At 43.8% G+C, this 18,034-nt stretch overlaps 1 long non-coding RNA gene across 1 annotated transcript; it reads left to right on the forward strand.

The window, feature by feature from the left end:
- The first annotated feature begins 1 nt into the window (after position 1).
- LOC150087192 (uncharacterized) lies at positions 2 to 14,539 on the forward strand. Its single transcript, XR_016546874.1, has 3 exons — positions 2 to 114; positions 5,141 to 5,377; positions 14,461 to 14,539. It is a non-coding gene; the product is annotated as an uncharacterized LOC150087192 (long non-coding RNA).
- The last annotated feature ends 3,495 nt before the right edge of the window (positions 14,540 to 18,034 follow it).

Here is an 18,034-nt window from a genome sequence, read left to right on the forward strand (position 1 = left end):
TGTCTGAGAGGACAAGTTTCCAACCTGAAGGGAGTTCAACTCCAATAACTAAAGGAACAACTTATTTTCCTGAGGAAGGAATTTCTACAGAGACATCCGACGGAAAGATCACAGGTATTTTGATACTGCGATATTTTTTGTTTCAATACTTAATGGAAATTCTGCCTCAAATCCTATTAGTCAATGATCAAATGAATGTTAATAGAATGTCTCAAAAATGGTTCTAAAACTGTATTATGTTATATTATATAGGTTACTGCAAACCATGGAAATGCTTAGGCCTATCCATGGAAAACCATCGACAACTCTTGGAAATGCTTCGGCTTTCTTTTTTAAATTTATGAGATATTTCTCTAGACAGTTATTTCGTATTTGGGCAGAATTTTTTTTTTTTTATAATTTGATGTTAAATTTGCTGGAATATTACCATTTTGTGTTTTTTTTTTTATTTAATATTTTGTCGAAACATCTGTTTCTTCATTGTGAATTAAAATGTTGTCTTCTCTCATCGTACAATATCTGTATATCAGTGCTCAATTTGTGAAATGTTTTTACACGTAATGGCATTTCATCTGCGAAAGAAAACAAACTGTTTTCTGACGTAAGTCCAGTTAAAAAATTATGACCACTCCCATCGTAGTAGTGGCATATGATGCAAGAAAGCAAATGTATGAGCTTATTTATGCAGTATCAGCCAAAAAATATATATATATCACACCATTTCCTCCAAATGCCTGTCCAGTTCCTCCTTAAATTTATTCAACCTGTCAACTTCCACAACGACAGATGGAAGTTTGTTCCAGCTAATTAATTAACCACCCGCTGGCTAAAGGCAAATTTCCGCCGCACATCTATTCTACATCTGTGTTTTCTTAATTTCAATTTATGCCCCCTTAGGTTCGTAATCTGAACAAGTGGAAGGATCCCATCAGAATTCAGCGTGCTCAACCCATTCAAGGAACTGCGGATTTAGCAACCCGCAATTCCTCTCAAGTGGTGGACCAGGTATCGCAGCGAGAACCGGTAAATATGATACTGTATGTTCGTAGTACAAGGTCCATATGAAGTACTGATTCGACATGGGTATGGCACGTGATCTGACATCTCAAAATGAGATGATTTTTGTGTGTGACTTTTCGAAAAGAGAACAGAAAACGGGTATCAATCCAACGTGCAATACTCCTGTGCATGATAAAAACTTGCCCCACTGTTTCAACCTCTGCATTACAAGTAATTGCTGGTGTTCTTCCATTAGATCTCCATGGGACCTTTAATGGATTTGGCTCCAGGATAAAGAAACAAATTCCCAATCTTGGGAAAACTATACAAATCAAACAGATATAAAGAAAATAAAATCCAGATTCTGGAATGAACTCTTCAATGGCAAAACCGCTGGGATACAATCTCACTTGGCAATATTACAGGGAAATATATACCTGAGTTTACTGTTTTCACAAACAAAGATCGCAAACTGATCTTTGTTCGTGTGGTGACGTTGAATTCTGGCATCACACGTTTTACTTTTGTCCTCAAGAGAGTATTGGCAAGTTTTAAAAAGGTCTACCATTCCCTTTCTTCTGGTGTTGAGCCAACGTTTCTACAAATGTGCTGAAACTTTTCCTGCTCTTCAATCCTTTAGCCGTGGATGTTTCCAGATGGGAATGCCATTGAACTCAATCCTACATGTGTAGGTTTGCAAATGTTATCCCAAACAGTAATTAAGGTTAATAAATTTATCTTGGTCTTCTATGGATATGGTTTATAGTGTAGATAAGATTGTACATTGTATAATATATACAGGGTTGTTAAAATTAAAGTATCCCTGTGTAGAGGGCTCTGGAGCGAGTTTTAAGGCTCGTACTGAAGAGAAATTTGAACAACAGGTACAATAAAGAATGCGCTCGCCATTTATTGGAAAAAAAATAGTTACAAAATTTGTCACTGTATGGCGCGTAACTATCTTAGTTACGCTTATGTAAATAACTTACGTTATTTGCATAATCGTAAGTTATTGCCGCAGCGCCACTACTCACCTCTACTGTACTGTATAAAAGCAAAGCAGTCTCTTCAAAATCATACAGTAGATGTTTGCCTGCACTACAGCAGGAAGTGTTTCTCGTTTCCTTCCAACGCCGTAGGAAGGAAACGAACTATTAGTTAAGCTCTACTATCAGAACAGCAACAACGCAGCTGCAGCTATAAGAGAATTCTGTCGTCAGAAGGCGTGGACCTATGACTGTTTGTGCTGTCCGCAAAATTATTGCGAAAATTGAAGCGACAGGACATCTTGGTGTTCAACCAGCGAGAGGTCGAAAACGAGTGGACTCCTCTCGTGTTGAAGATGTGGCTATGGATGTCGTGGATTTATCGAGTCAATCTCCATGTGGTAGCGCAAGTGTGCCAGCTGTTTCTCGTGAAGTGGACATGCCGTATTCCACTGTAAGGCTAGCAATGCGTCAGGTGTTGCGGTACTATCCTTACAAGATGCACATGCTACAACAGCTAAAGCATGGTGATGCAGATATTCGTTTCACATACGCACTTCAGTTTCCGGCGCGAATTACAGTGGATATCACTTGGCCAATTAACATCCTTTGGAGTGATGAAGCCCACTTCTGCTTAAATGGAAAAGAGAATACTCACAACTGCACAATCGCATTTGGGCAACAGAAAACCCTCGAGTTATCCGAGAGGTCCCGTTGCATTCTCCAAAAGCGACAGTGTGGTGTGCATTTGCGGTCACATTCATGATTGGGCCATATTTTTTTGAACACGTAACACCGACTGGACCCCGCACCTGTTTCGTCACTGGACAATGATACTATGAAATGTTGGCAAATTTCGCAATACCAGAGCTGCAACAACGTGGGTGCCTTCAGGATAACATATTCATGCAAGATGGTGCGCCAACTCACATCCACCGTTGTGTCCAAAGATTGCTAAGGCAACACTTTACAGACGAACGGGTCCATAACCATTGTTTTCAGACACCTTGGACTTCCCCATCACCGGACCTCACCCCATGCGACTTCTGGTTGTGGCGTTTTTTTGAAGAACCAGGTGTATCGGGAAGGATATGATTTGTATTGCCACAGTGACAAATTTTGTAACTATTTTTTTCCAATAAATGGCAAGCGCATTCTTTATTGTACCCGTTGTCCAAATTTCTCTTCAGTACGAGCTTTAGAACTCGCCCCAGAGCCCTCTATATAGGGATACTTTAATTTTAACAACCCTGTACCTTGAATGGGCTTGGTTTCTGGTATTATTAATAAATATATGAATATTTATACTTGTATATTTTGGAACAGCATGTTAGTAAATAATTCCAATTTTGATTACTTGTAATCACTGATTTACAGTTAAGTTAATTAGGGTTAATGTTTATGGCACAAATCTTTGTCAAAAGGGCTATAACATCGTAATAATAGAATTTATGTTCTGTGATATAAAGAATTTAACATAAGCTTGTACTGTTTGGGTTTGTGCCCTTCTTGTATTAAACTATTTATAATTACTCCTGGTAATATATTTTGGAAATAGGTGCAGGGACTATGCATCTAGTACCAATACCTAAATATGATATTTCAACCGGTTTGTTGAAATATAAAGAAAATAAACTGCTAAAGCCTTGTTAGATCTCAATTAGATCTTAGTCTAAGTCTTTCTAATCTGACATAATGATCAGGATTTGTTACGTTTCGATAACTTCTAATATTGTTTTTGGTATGAGTTGTTTTAAGATTTTTTTCTCCCTGAAATGGGCCTCCAGCGAAAGATTGTGTTTTCTCTACACAGCCCTTGTAACCACTTATGATAACAGAACTCGGCCGTCTTCCCATGCTTAGGGACAAGTAACCGGAAGTAGCCGTCCAGATGAGTGCCACTTCCGGGTAGCCAAATGACCAGTATAACGCATACAACACAACATTCATTACTCACACAAACAAACAAAAAATTCACACAGCTGGCTTTATCTACAGTTTATCTACAGAGATACGAGCATAGTTGAACTAACGTTCCAGGCGCCTCGCTAACACAAATATATGCATGGCCATGGACATCAACCAAGAAACAACCAGCAGTGTTTCCAAGACCACGATCCCTCCTCGGTATGGACAACCGGCCAGCCTAGAGATGGGTCAATCTCCGGGTCAATCGCCAATGAAGCCCACATCTGAACAACATCATTAGACTATTCACGACTTAAAAAAAAAGTTTCATTTTCCCATGAATCACGTTTCCTGCTATGATTTGTGGACGGTAGATGGAGGATACGGCAAAAAAACTGCGGAAAGGAATCATTCCGATGTCCTGGTCCAACAGAAACAGGCAGGTGGTAGCAGTAGTTTGGTACGAGGGTGTTTCCTTAGGAATCTCCTGTGGCCTTCATACCCTCAGACCGTACCCCTGTATACTAAAAACTACTTATCCATTATGGCTCATCGGGTAAACCCCTTCATAGTGGCTGCCTTCCAGATGGCTTAGTAGTAGTGAATTACAGGACAATGCACCCTGCCACGTTGCTGGCATTGTAGTACGCCAAACAAAATTGACTTCCAGGTGCTACTTTCGCGGACGAATTCGCGGGATATTAACCCCATAGACCATCTCCAAAATCACAGGGATCGACAGACCCAGCGTTTTTGTCCTGCATTAAACTATCGTAGATTTGCGAGAAGCACTCATGGGGACATCGTACAACATACCTGCTGCAACGTTCAGAGCTTTATAGAGGCCACGTCTTGCTCTGTGACTTCTGTACTGGTGGCAAGAGATGGACATACCGGCTATTAGGTATGTGTGGTCAATGTTTTGAGTGGACAGTGCATACAGTATGAAAGATTAGTTCGAACTTGGTACGTGTGGATATTTTCATTTGTTTACTTCCGAAGCTATAAAGATGCAAGAGTTGTTTTCAGTTCTTTAACAGAGTCAGTTATTCAACAGTTATTACAACCGAATCTGAAAAATGTTTCAGGATATTTTATAATTTCTGGAAATAACCTTAGGAAATGTTTAACTAAGACAATATACTATTAATTCTGCATGTTTGAACCTTTTGAAAATTATAAAATTATCCTGACTGCGACAGTTGAAATGACTAATTAAAAACAAACTTTTTTTTCCCCCAACATAGCTACCAAACTGACAACGGACGAACGCTTCATTACGTCCACTAGAAGCCCATCCGAAGAAACATGCGAAGGTCAAAAAGGTAACACTGCCCACCCGATCGACTGTTCGTTGTATTATCAATGTGCGAATGGAAAAGGAACCCTTAAAAGGTGTCCCTCAGGACATCTATTCGATGACAAAAAGAACATCTGCCAAAACAAATGGAAAGTGGACTGTGGGGATAGGACCAATCCCAACGGTAAGAATTGTTCTTCCGATCTGATTTTACGCATCCAAAAAAGGGACAAGAATTCGGCAGGATACCGAATTGCTATACTTTTGGATGTGCTGAAAAATATATCAAATGTGATTCAATTTCATTTAAAAATAAGAATAACTACAAGCAGAAAGTGCTGCTGTCTGTTGGTTTATAATTTTAAAAATAAGATTAAAAAATGGTAGTATATGATTTGTGTAATAGTGCACACTAAAATTTGTTTCGAGCATTTTACAAAGAGTACTCTGTCGCAAAAAAGTTTAGAGACACTTGTTCGAAAGGAGAGGCAGTTCCTGTTAACTTTTTCCTCTTACCCTTAAATGAAAAAAATAGCCAGAATATTAATCTAATTTAATACTATTTTTTAAATATAAGCTTTCACTTAGAGTTAACTGGGTAAAGAAATCTGTGGAAAAATAAGTTCAGACATAAAATATCATTGCATTCTGAACTAAAAAATTATTATTATACCTTTGGAACTAGGATATATTCCCCAAATACCCTTGTTTAAAAATAGGATGTGAACGTACTGTGAAACATTTTTCAAATTAACATGCTTTTGACCTCTGAAGTATTGCATATTAACAAACGTTACATTGGATACAATAAGACAAAATATATTAGGGCCAGAGGAAAATTCATCTGCCCATGTGCAATACATTCATAAATTGAGTGTGCTCTCTGGTCGATTCGTTTGTTTCTGCTTTACGAAAAACTGAGTTTCCGGGGAGGGGTGGAACCTTGCTATCTACGCCTGAAACCGAATAAATTGGCCAAGTACTAAAACAACCTATAAAGTTCATGTCACCGATGGGATCCGAACGTGGGTCTTTACCACACAGTGTGGGTTTATAAACACTGTGCTACCCGCGGGGACAGTACAATAAGGCATAATAGGACATGTAGACATATCTGTAGTATCTTATTTAGGGTGCTGGCAGACCATTACTCGCGCAGGGTAATCTGCTAGTGACAAGGCCTGTTCCTGTTGCAGATGGTAAGGATACAGTTGGTTTTCTCGCAACACTCTCCAAATAGTCGAACGTTGAACAGCCAGTTGCATTGCTATTCTGCGTGTGCTGATTCCAGGAGTGGTATGCACAACATGCAAAATCTCTTCCTCTACTTCAGGAATCGTAGATCTTGATCGTCCTCTGTCGGCAGCAAGAGGTGTTAAGGTCCCATATTCACAAAGGGAGCGATGGATAATTCCCATATTCGTTCTGGGAACCTTTCGTGGTACAAACAACGAGCCTCCAGAGCACTGCCGTCAGCCAAACCGCACATAAAGTGCATATCTGCTTGCTCCCGATTTGAGTACATGGTCGGAATAGAAAACCACCAGATTCTATCAGTACCTTGTAATGAATGCTACAAAACACAATTTTTTTTGAATGCTACAAAACACAAATTTTTTTGAATGCTACAAAACACAAATTTTTTTGAATGCTACAAAACACAAATTTTTTTGAATGCTACAAAACACAAATATCTGACAATTTTTTTTACAATTCACAATAAATGTTCGAAAATCTCACCGCCAACCTCAATGCACTTTGCAACTCTTGTGGTAATATTACGTGTTGTTCTGAGGTCGTCTTGGCGTATCTTTATGAGGGCAGCAGTATCCAAAATGCGAGCGAGCAATTCGTCTTTTGTATTCACCTTTTATTTGTATACTGCTCTTTTCTTCCAGCACCACAAACCAAAATCTAACGGAGAATTGGCCCCAGGGGCTAATTCTTGGGGAACTGTATTCTGGTGATTCTCAGATTGTGACAGTTTTGAAATTGGTTGAATTTTAAATTTTATTGAGTTTACCAGTTATAGTTTTTCTACTGCACGAGTGGTAATTGAATTAGCTGCCCTACGTCCTCGTCGTCTGGGGCGGGCGGTTGGGGTTCATCCCCTAGCCGGCTGAACGGGTAGCGAGGTGATAGAGCAGAGAGAATTGAAGTTTTAAAATTTTTACTACGTGCCCTCAGGTACAAAGCTCTTGGGACCCCACTCGTTAAACTTGAGTGGGGGTAGTTTTTAAATTTTGAATTCTTGAATAGATTTTCGAATTCTTGTTGACTAATTTTTCGAGTTTGGGGTCAGTTATTGACTATTGGATTTTATACTAAATTGTATATAGTATTAAAGTTTTAGGTGTTATTGTTTAGATAATGTCTGGGAAAAAGTCGAGCGCTGGTTCTCTTCTTAAGAGGAGAGTAGGTGTTGAAATTGAGTCTAGTGATTCGTCTGATTCAGAGAGTGAACACTCTGAGTGCCAAGTTTATGGAATGACTTTAACTGAGGTTGAGTGTATGGTACTGGAAGAAGAGAAGCAAATAAGATCTAAGGATACTGCTGTTAAAAGGAAGAAGCAATTCAAGAAAACGAGTTGTGCTAAACCCAAGAAGACCAAAGGGAATCAAGAGTCAGAATCTACTAGTGAAGTCCCAAAAGGAAAGAAAAAAATATGGACACCAGAAAAAACGCAGGAAACTATGCACGCAATGAAGGTAATCCTGGACTCTATAACAAAAAGTTCTCCGGTAGGAACTGTTGGACTTAGTAATCTAGAAAAGATAATAAAAGCGCGGAAAAAGTTGAGAGATGTTCTTTTTAAAGACGAAAGTCATATATCTAATGCTACTGCCTCTAAAATCTTAGAAATATGGGATGAGTTAGAAATGACCTTGGTTGAAATCGAGGTTGATTTAAAGATATGTCAAGAGGGAAAGAAGGAAATTCAAGAACAACCAGATTATGCAACTATAGTGAAAGAAGGCTTTATTAAGCCAAAAGTTGCAATGATTTCGACAGAAAATAGTCAACATAAGTGTAGTGACGATATTAAAAAGGATATGATCACTCAATTAAGACCAGTTCTTCAAGATGTTAAAGTAAGGAATCTTAGAACAGTAAAAGATAAAAAGGTTGTCATTGAAGTCGAGTCAGAACAGGATATAGATGCAATAACCATGTGTCCCAAGTTTAAGGATTTAAAGCTGAATTTAGAAAAGTTAAAGTAGCGGAATCCGATGCTTTTAATTTATGATGTGGATAAGACTTTGGATAAAAATGAACTAAAAGAACAATTATGGGTAAAGAATGTGAAAGATCACGGAATAGAGCAAGCAATGTACCAAGACAGTTTTCAAGTGATCTCGGTTAATAAAGCTAAGAATAATGACTCAAAAAACTGGATAATCCAGGTGGATGGTAAAGTGCACAGATTATTAACAAGAGTTGGAAGAGTGTATATCCATTGGTCTGCCTGCAGGGTCCGTGATATTGTTACGGTAACTCAGTGCTTTAAATGTATGGCGTTTGGCCATATAGCCAAACATTGCAGAGGCGAGACCTACTGCGGCCATTGTGCCAAATCAGGGCACTCATATAAAAGTTGTGCGAACAGGGACTTAGTTCCGTCTTGCATTAACTGCAAAAGAAAAAAAAGTGTCTAGTGAGCATAGTGCGATAAACCATATATGTCCAGAGTTTAAACGAGCAATGGACTTAAATAAAAAACGCACTGACTATGAATAGTTGGACACATTATGAGTGTGGATTTGGAGGTTTGGATTGGGTTGCCGTGACTCTGTCTCTGGCTCTGTAGGTTGGACTGGTGGTGAGCTTCTCTGGGAAGAGATCCAGCGTGAGACTTGTGTTCTTTCAAAATTTAAAGATTTAAGAAATTGAAAGGTTTTTCTTTGAAAGTAGAGGTCTTCCTCCCCGCGGAAGGGGCGGCAACTGGAATCACACGGGATACTCACCTATCTCCGTGTGACGAAAGGCTAATGACCAAGAAAAACTATAAAGTCATATAAGCAGAAACGATTAAAGGGTTCTTTTGGCTAAATCTGTTGCAGTGACGAGAGTTACTTTAAAAACTCTAATAGCAACATTTCAAAATTATAGACTTTTGTGCATATAGGCTATTGCCTGGGTGGCACACTGGGTTTCTGTTGTTATATGGAAAGTACCTTGTAATGAATGCTACAAAACACAATTTTTTTTGAATGCTACAAAACACAAATTTTTTTGAATGCTACAAAACACAAATATCTGACAATTTTTTTTACAATTCACAATAAATGTTCGAAAATCTCACCGCCAACCTCAATGCACTTTGCAACTCTTGTGGTAATATTACGTGTTGTTCTGAGGTCGTCTTGGCGTATCTTTATGAGGGCAGCAGTATCCAAAATGCGAGCGAGCAATTCGTCTTTTGTATTCACCTTTTATTTGTATACTGCTCTTTTCTTCCAGCACCACAAACAAAAATCTGACGGAGTGAGGTCTGAAGTTCTTGGTGGCCAATGAAAGAGACCACCGCAGCCAAACCATCGTTCAGGGAAAATTCGATTTAGATATTGTATCACAAGATGGGTATAACAGGCAGAAGTTCTGCCATGCTGAAAGTATATACCAATCCCAGTAGCCAAGAGAACATCCTCCAATAGTAGTGGAAGTTCGTTTTGCAGAAATTCTAGGTAAATGGGTCCTGTAAGACGATTTTGTAACACAACAGGCCCAATCAACTGATTGTCGATGATACCGCACCACAGAGAAGCGATGTTGAAAATTTGTTTCTACAGTGGCGTGTGGATTTTCGTCTGACCACCCATGAGAATTACGGGTGAAAGTAGCTTCGTCGCTGAACAATATTAATAGAATTAATCGGCGATTAGCATTTACTCACAGACAAAATTCCAATCGTCTCCTGATTAAAGGTGTTGCACCCGCTATATGAGAAATGGATACAAGCCGTAATGGCCATACTCTTGGCTGTGGAACGACGATGCGCATAGAAATTTTTCATGCGCTAATAGTAAGACTGCGTTCTACCGAATGAAGAATGTGTTCTATTTCATCCACATTTTGTTCATTTGCACGTTCAGAAGAACTATGACTGCTGGACACTGTACGCAGTTTGGTGTAAACACTAATAAATGCTCTTTGAATCCGGTATTCTGCGGTTAAGAACCCGTCGACGGTATTCTCTACAAGCAGCAGTAGCACTTCCACCACAAAAACTGAAGACAAACACCATATCGGCATATTCAGCATGTGTGAAGGTGTGCGGCATTCTTAACATTTCTAACACCAAACATTGTCTGGTTATAACTGCTTCTTGGTCACATCTGATTCAGGGAGCTGTGCTTGCCAGTTTCAAATAGCTGTATCTCCGGATCGATGGAGAATTGGACACTTGTTTATATGAACTTTTTTTACTCAGAATAATCGATACTATAACCTCCCAAAATATTTATTATTCCTCATGAATCACCCTGTATATATTATAAAAATATATAAAATAAAAAACATAACACTTGGTGTGTTGTTTTATACTCGGGAGCTGTATTGAGAGAATGATTGATGACTAGTTATGCGGGTGTAGGTGTGTGAGAGAGTGATGAGCGTGCATCTATGTATGTTAACGTGTGAATGGGAAAGATTGGTGTGTATGGCGATAATATGGTGTGGGTGTATGTTAAGGTATGATGTGTGTGTGTGCGTGCATTGTGCAAGGGTGGCTGGGTTGCTACCGCCAACTAGTCCTGGGTTACCCACTCAGCTACAAAATTGTTCAGGTAGAGGGAGCCACCCCCTGGGCAGCGGTGGCTGTCAGGAATCCCGACATAACTGTGACAAGAATAACACACCTGTGCTCGGAGTGGGCGGCCTGCGCTCACATTGTTACTCCATTGGGAGAGCTATATATCATCTATCTGTACTGCCGCCCAGGAGCAGACATCCAACCAGCCATCCAATACCTAAATGAAGTACAAACAGAACTTGTGGGTTCCAGGATCCTCGTATCTGCGGACCTAGACTGTCGTTCGCCACTGTGGCATAGTGGGACTCCTGAACGTCGAGGAACCAGGAATGGCCAATATGTGGAGGAATTCCTGGCTAACAGCAGTTTCGTTGTCCTAAATCGACCAAACAATCTCCCCACGTTTAGTTCCACTCTCTGGGAGGTCACTGTAGATGCAACAATGGCTACCAGATCCCTTGCTGGGCACCTAAATGATTGGACGGTGCAGGAAGACTGGACTTCCTCTGACCACAGGGCTATCACCTTCACAATGCACAGATCGCTTCACCGTGCTCCAACAAACAGCTACAAACTCAACAGATATGCCGTTGACAAGGCCAACTGGAACAACTTTAAAGCCATAATTAGGAACACAGAGAACCTGTCTTCCAATAACCTCCACAACCAAACCCCCGATCAACACCAGCGTGCTGTCACTAACGCCATCCTACAAGCGGCTGACCAGTCGATCCGGAGAAGGGGTCCCCCGGCCAGGCGCTGTGTCATGGTGGTCGCAGGAACTTGACCTATTTAGGAGAGAGATGAACAGGAAAATATGTGCCTTCCAAAGAGCCAGACGGTCCTGGCCTCCTCCTGAGGTTGAACCCCTCAGACAACAATACAGGGAGGCCAGGAATAACTACACTGCGATGATCAGGCAGCGAAAGAAACTGTCCTGGGAGCATCTGGTTTCCACAGTCGGCAATACAGACCCATGGAGCATCATATATAGAATAACCACAAAGAAGTTACCAAGGGGAGAGGTCACGCCCTCCACCATCACCCCACAAGGCACCATGAAAAACAACTGGCACGACACCGTCAACAACATTCTAAATGGTACCTTCAAACCCATCGAAGAGGACAACACACCTCAACAGCATCAGCTGTGCCACGCTAACAAAACCTACCAATCGGCCCAAGTGGAACAACCATTCACTGGCACGACACCGGCAATACAGACCCATGGAGCATCATATATAGAATAACCACAAAGAAGTTACCAAGGGGAGAGGTCACGACCTCCACCATCACCCCACAAGGCACCATGACCAACAACTGGCACGACACCGTCAACAACATTCTCAATGCCACCTTCAAACCCATCGAAGAGGACAACACACCTCAACAGCATCAGCTGTGCCACGCTAACAAAACCTACCAATCGGCCCGAGTGGAACAACCATTCACTCTGCAAGATTTACAAACTGCCGTACAAAAAAAAAAAAAAAAAAAAAAAAGAACCCCGGGAGGACATGCTTGAACCAGAACTGGTAAAAAAGGTGGCCGAGTATGCCCCGAATTTGCTGTTAGATTTATATAACCACTGTCTTCGTCAGGGCTGGTTCCCCTCGGATTGGAAAGTAGCCAGCATAAAATTAATCATAAAAAACCCATCAAAGCAGCCACATATACCGGAGTCCTACTGACCTATAGCCTTCCTGTGTGTACTCAGCAAAGTCCTGGAACAACTTCTTAGACAGAGGCTTGAAGTACATTACACCAGCAAATTTAACAACAGACAAACAATTCGGATTCAAACGAGGAAATCCACTCTGGATGCACTAGAATATGTCATGAATGTCGCGTCAAACTGCCAACGAAAGTACCTTCTTCTCATCTCTGTGGACTTTGCAGGGGCGTTCGACGCCCTCTGGTGGCAGAGCATCCTCGCAAGACTAAGAGCTGCCAACCTGCCAACAAACCTATATGGATGCATTCAGAGCTACCTGAACAATAGGAGGTTCCTAGTGCAGGCTCCCTACAGCAAGGTTGAACGCCAGGTACACAGGGGCTGCCCTCAGGGCTCTGTACTGGGTCCCCTCCTATGGAACTATGTGCTGGATGAGTTCCTCTCCCTGGAACTGGGGGGGCGTGCAAGCGCTCGCATACGCAGATGACCTTTCCCTAATTCTCTCTGCTGATTCAAGAGCACAACTGGAAACGCTTGCCAACTCAGCACTTTCTACACTAAGAGAGTGGACCGGAACTCATCACCTTAATATCTCTGCCACCAAAACCCAATATATCCTACTAAAGGGATATTTAGCTCCTACCAGACCACCACAGATAAAAATCTACAACAGAACGATCAAGTTGGCCACAGAACTCAAGTACCTAGGAGTGATCCTGCACCGAAATTTATCATTTACATCCCACTTAAAATACATCCAGAAGAAAATGAAAAACTATGCTGCCATGCTTGCCAGGATTACCCGCCGTGACTGGGGGCTGAAAATAAGAACCTTAGCAATACTTTACAAAGCAGCCATCATCCCTGCGATTGCATATGCTTCTGGTGTCTGGCACCATAAGGCCTCTACGGCAGTAAATCTTCGGCTACTCAACATCATTCACCGACCGATTTTATTAACCCTCACCAGAGCGTGCCGCACCGTATCTACTCATGCGCTGCAACTACTCACTGGTACCCTCCCCCTTGATCTTGAAGTGATTCACTTAGGCATGTTACAGCAGCTTAGACGCGGAAATCCAACTACCTGTCAGGATCACACCACAGACCCAACTGCAAATCGGACAGTGGGGAAGAAGAGACTCCAGATCTATTTGCGATCAATATGGCAGCAGCGCTGGACGACCTCCACAAAAGGGGAAGTCACGCGGAGGTTCCTCCCCGATCTACAACAAATATACCCACAGTATCCGGCATGGCTTTGCCCTGGATTGTAGAGCATGTATCTCCTAACAGGACATGGAGCGATCCGCCACAAATTACACCTTTTCGGACTCGAAAACAACCCAATGTGTGCATGTGGCTCTGTGGAGACCTGGGGGACACCAGATGTATAACTGCAAACTTTATGAAGATCTTCATGTTGAATTAATCATCCAAGTGCGCCTTAATCCCAAAAACCTCTCCTTAATCCCAAAAAAATATCGAATCCTATATGCTTAGAGGATTCGATAACTATAACGATAAAAAACTACATAACGCTTTAGATCCGAATATGTTAATTAGAATATATATCGGAAAGAAAAACTGCAGAATTGTTACAAATTTCACATAAATGGAAAACTGTACCGACTCCTCTGATGGTAATTTAAAAAATAAAATTAACTCTAATCGCGATCCCTTAGAATAGTCAATCTGATCTTCATCTTTGATCTGTGAAATATTTCATTCAAAAATTTATGTACCGTATTGCAAAACGCAGAATCAGGTTTGTATGATAAATACAGAAAAGTCATTAACAGTATATATTAATATTTCTGTTTCATTTCCCTATTTTAGATAAAACAACACACCAGCCAGACGACAGATCCACCGGTGTTGGAGACAGCACTACACGCCAGCCCGACGACAGATCCACCGGTGTCGGAGACAGGACAACCCGCCAGCCTGATGACAGATCCACTGGTGTTGGAGACAGGACTACCCGCCTGCCTGACGACAGATCGACCGGTGTCGGAGACAGGACTACCCGCCAGCCAGACGACAGATCCACCGCTGTCGGAGACAGAACTACCCGCCAGCCCGACGACAGATCCACCGCTGTCGGAGACAGAACTACCCACCAGCCCGATGACAGATCCACCGGTGTCGGAGACAGGTCTACCCGCCAGCCCGATGGCAGAACTACACGCCAGCCCGATGACAGATCCACCGGTGTCGGAGACAGAACTACCCGCCAGCCCGATGGCAGAACTACACGTCAGCCCGACGACAGATCCACCGGTGTCGGAGACAGAACTACCCGCCAGCCCGATGGCAGGACAACCCGCCAGCCCGACGACAGATCCACCGGTGTCGGAGAGAGAACTACCCGCCAGCCTGATGGCCGGACAACCCGCCAGCCTGAGGACAGATCCACCGGTGTCGGAGACAGAACTACCCGCCAGCCTGATGGCAGGACAACACGCCAGCCTGACGACAGATCCACCGGTGTTGGAGACAGGACAACCCGCCAGCCTGACGACAGATCCACCGGTGTCGGAGACAGAACTACCCGCCAGCCCGATGGCAGGACAACCCGCCAGCCCGAGGACAGATCCACTGGTGTCGGAGACAGAACTACCCGCCATCCTGATGGCAGGACAACACGCCAGCCTGACGACAGATCCACCGGTGTTGGAGACAGAACAACCCGCCAGCCTGATGGCAGAACTACACGCCAACCCGACGACAGATCCACCGGTGTCGGAGACAGAACTACCCGCCAGCCCGATGGCCGAACTACACGCCAGCCCGATGACAGATCCACCGGAGTCGGAGACAGAACTACCCGCCAGCCTGATGGCAGGACAACCCGCCAGCCTGAGGACAGATCCACCGGTGTCGGAGACAGAACTACCCGCCAGCCTGATGGCAGGACAACACAGCAGCCTGACGACAGATCCACCGGTGTCGGAGACAGGACAACTCGCCAGCCTGACGGCAGATCCACCGGTGTCGGAGACAGGACAACCCGCCAGCCTGATGGCAGAACTACACGCCAACCCGACGACAGATCCACCGGTGTCGGAGACAGAACTACCCGCCAGCCTGATGGCAGGACAACACGCCAGCCTGACGACAGATCCACCGGTGTTGGAGACAGAACAACCCGCCAGCCTGACGACAGATCCACCGGTGTCGGAGACAGAACTACCCGCCAGCCTGATGGCAGAACTACACGCCAACCCGACGACAGATCCACCGGTGTCGGAGACAGAACTACCCACCAGCCCGATGGCAGAACTACACGCCAGCCCGATGACAGATCCACCGGTGTCGGAGACAGAACTACCCGCCAGCCTGATGGCAGGACAACCCGCCAGCCTGACGACAGATCCACCGGTGTCGGAGACAGGACAACCCGCCAGCCTGACGACAGATCCACCGGTGTCGGAGACAGGACAACCCGCCAGCCTGACGACAGATCCACCGGTGTCGGAGACAGAACTACCCGTCAGCCTGATGGCAGAACTACACGCCAACCCGACGACAGATCCACCGGTGTCGGAGACAGAACTACCCGCCAGCCTGATGACAGATCCACCGGTGTCGGAGACAGAACTACCCGCCAGCCCGATGGCAGAACTACACGCCAGCCCGATGACAGATCCACCGGTGTCGGAGACAGAACTACCCGCCAGCCTGATGGCAGGACAACCCGCCAGCCTGACGACAGATCCACCGGTGTCGGAGACAGGACAACCCGCCAGCCTGACGACAGATCCACCGGTGTCGGAGACAGGACAACCCGCCAGCCTGACGACAGATCCACCGGTGTCGGAGACAGAACTACCCGTCAGCCTGATGGCAGAACTACACGCCAACCCGACGACAGATCCACCGGTGTCGGAGACAGAACTACCCGCCAGCCTGATGACAGATCCACCGGTGTCGGAGACAGAACTACCCGCCAGCCCGATGGCAGAACTACACGCCAGCCCGATGACAGATCCACCGGTGTCGGAGACAGAACTACCCGCCAGCCTGATGGCAGGACAACCCGCCAGCCTGAGGACAGATCCACCGGTGTCGGAGACAGAACTACCCGCCAGCCTGATGGCAGGACAACCCGCCAGCCTGACGACAGATCCACCGGTGTCGGAGACAGGACAACCCGCCAGCCTGACGACAGATCCACCGGTGTCGGAGACAGGACAACCCGCCAGCCTGATGACAGATCCACCGGTGTCGGAGACAGAACTACCCATCAGCCTGATGGCAGAACTACACGCCAACCCGACGACAGATCCACCGGTGTCGGAGACAGAACTACCCGCCAGCCTGATGACAGATCCACCGGTGTCGGAGACAGAACTACCCGGCAGCCTGAGGACAGATCCACCGGTGTCGGAGACAGAACTACCCGCCAGCCTGACGACAGATCCACCAGTGTCGGAGACACGACAACCCGCCAGCCTGACAGCAGAACTACCCGTCAACCCGATGACAGATCCACTGGTGTTCCAGAAGTCACAACTCATCATCTTGAATGTGGATCCACTGTGACTGCAGACCGCACAACCTACCAACCCAAAGATGGTACAACTCCAGTGGCTGATAAAACTTCTCCTGATGGAATTTCTACACAGACAGAGCAAGATATCATAGGTATATTTATGATTAACTAATTAAATGGTGATGTATTATTCGAAATGCTCCATGAAATCATGATAATGATTTACTAAAATTATCAGTGCCCTAAGATCCTTCTTAATAATTGTATAGCACAATGGGATCGTTACGGTTTCTATGGTAACACGGTTTGCAGAAAAGTGTGGTATAAGTATTATTAATGGGCACGTGGTGCAAGGAAGCCTATGGTTCATTCTGGAGCAGCCAAAAAGAAATAATAATTAAAATAAAATAAAAATAAGAACAAATTCGAAAAAAAAAATAATAAATACTATATTTTTTCATCCTGCCGTAGGTGACTAATCAGGTGACCCTTGAAATTTTCTCAAACTGTGTGCCTCTACTATCCATGTAGTTAACTTATTCCTGTAATTATAACTTGCTGGCTAAAATAAAGCTTCCTGCAATCCAGTAAACATCTCCTCCCGTAACTTGAAATTATGGCCCCTAGTTCTAGAATCATTTATAACCGAGAATATTTCGTACTCATTCACCTTGTTTATGCCTCAATTAAGTCTCCTCTGAGGTGTCTAGTTTCGAAGCTCTGCAACCCACATATTCGAAGTCTTTCCTCATATGGACGCCCTTTTGCGATCTCACCAGCCGAGTTACTCGTCTTTGGACCCTTTCAATAAGCTTGATGTCTTTCTTTCTTTAGGTGTGGTCTCCATACTTGAACACAGTATTCCAAGTTTAGTCTAACAATCGCCTTATATAATTGGATTATGCGTACTTATCT

The sequence above is a fragment of the Mastigoproctus giganteus genome, chromosome 4, assembly GCF_048544385.1.
Source record: "Mastigoproctus giganteus isolate SK-2022 chromosome 4, ASM4854438v1, whole genome shotgun sequence".
Classification (NCBI taxonomy): domain Eukaryota; kingdom Metazoa; phylum Arthropoda; class Arachnida; order Uropygi; family Thelyphonidae; genus Mastigoproctus; species Mastigoproctus giganteus.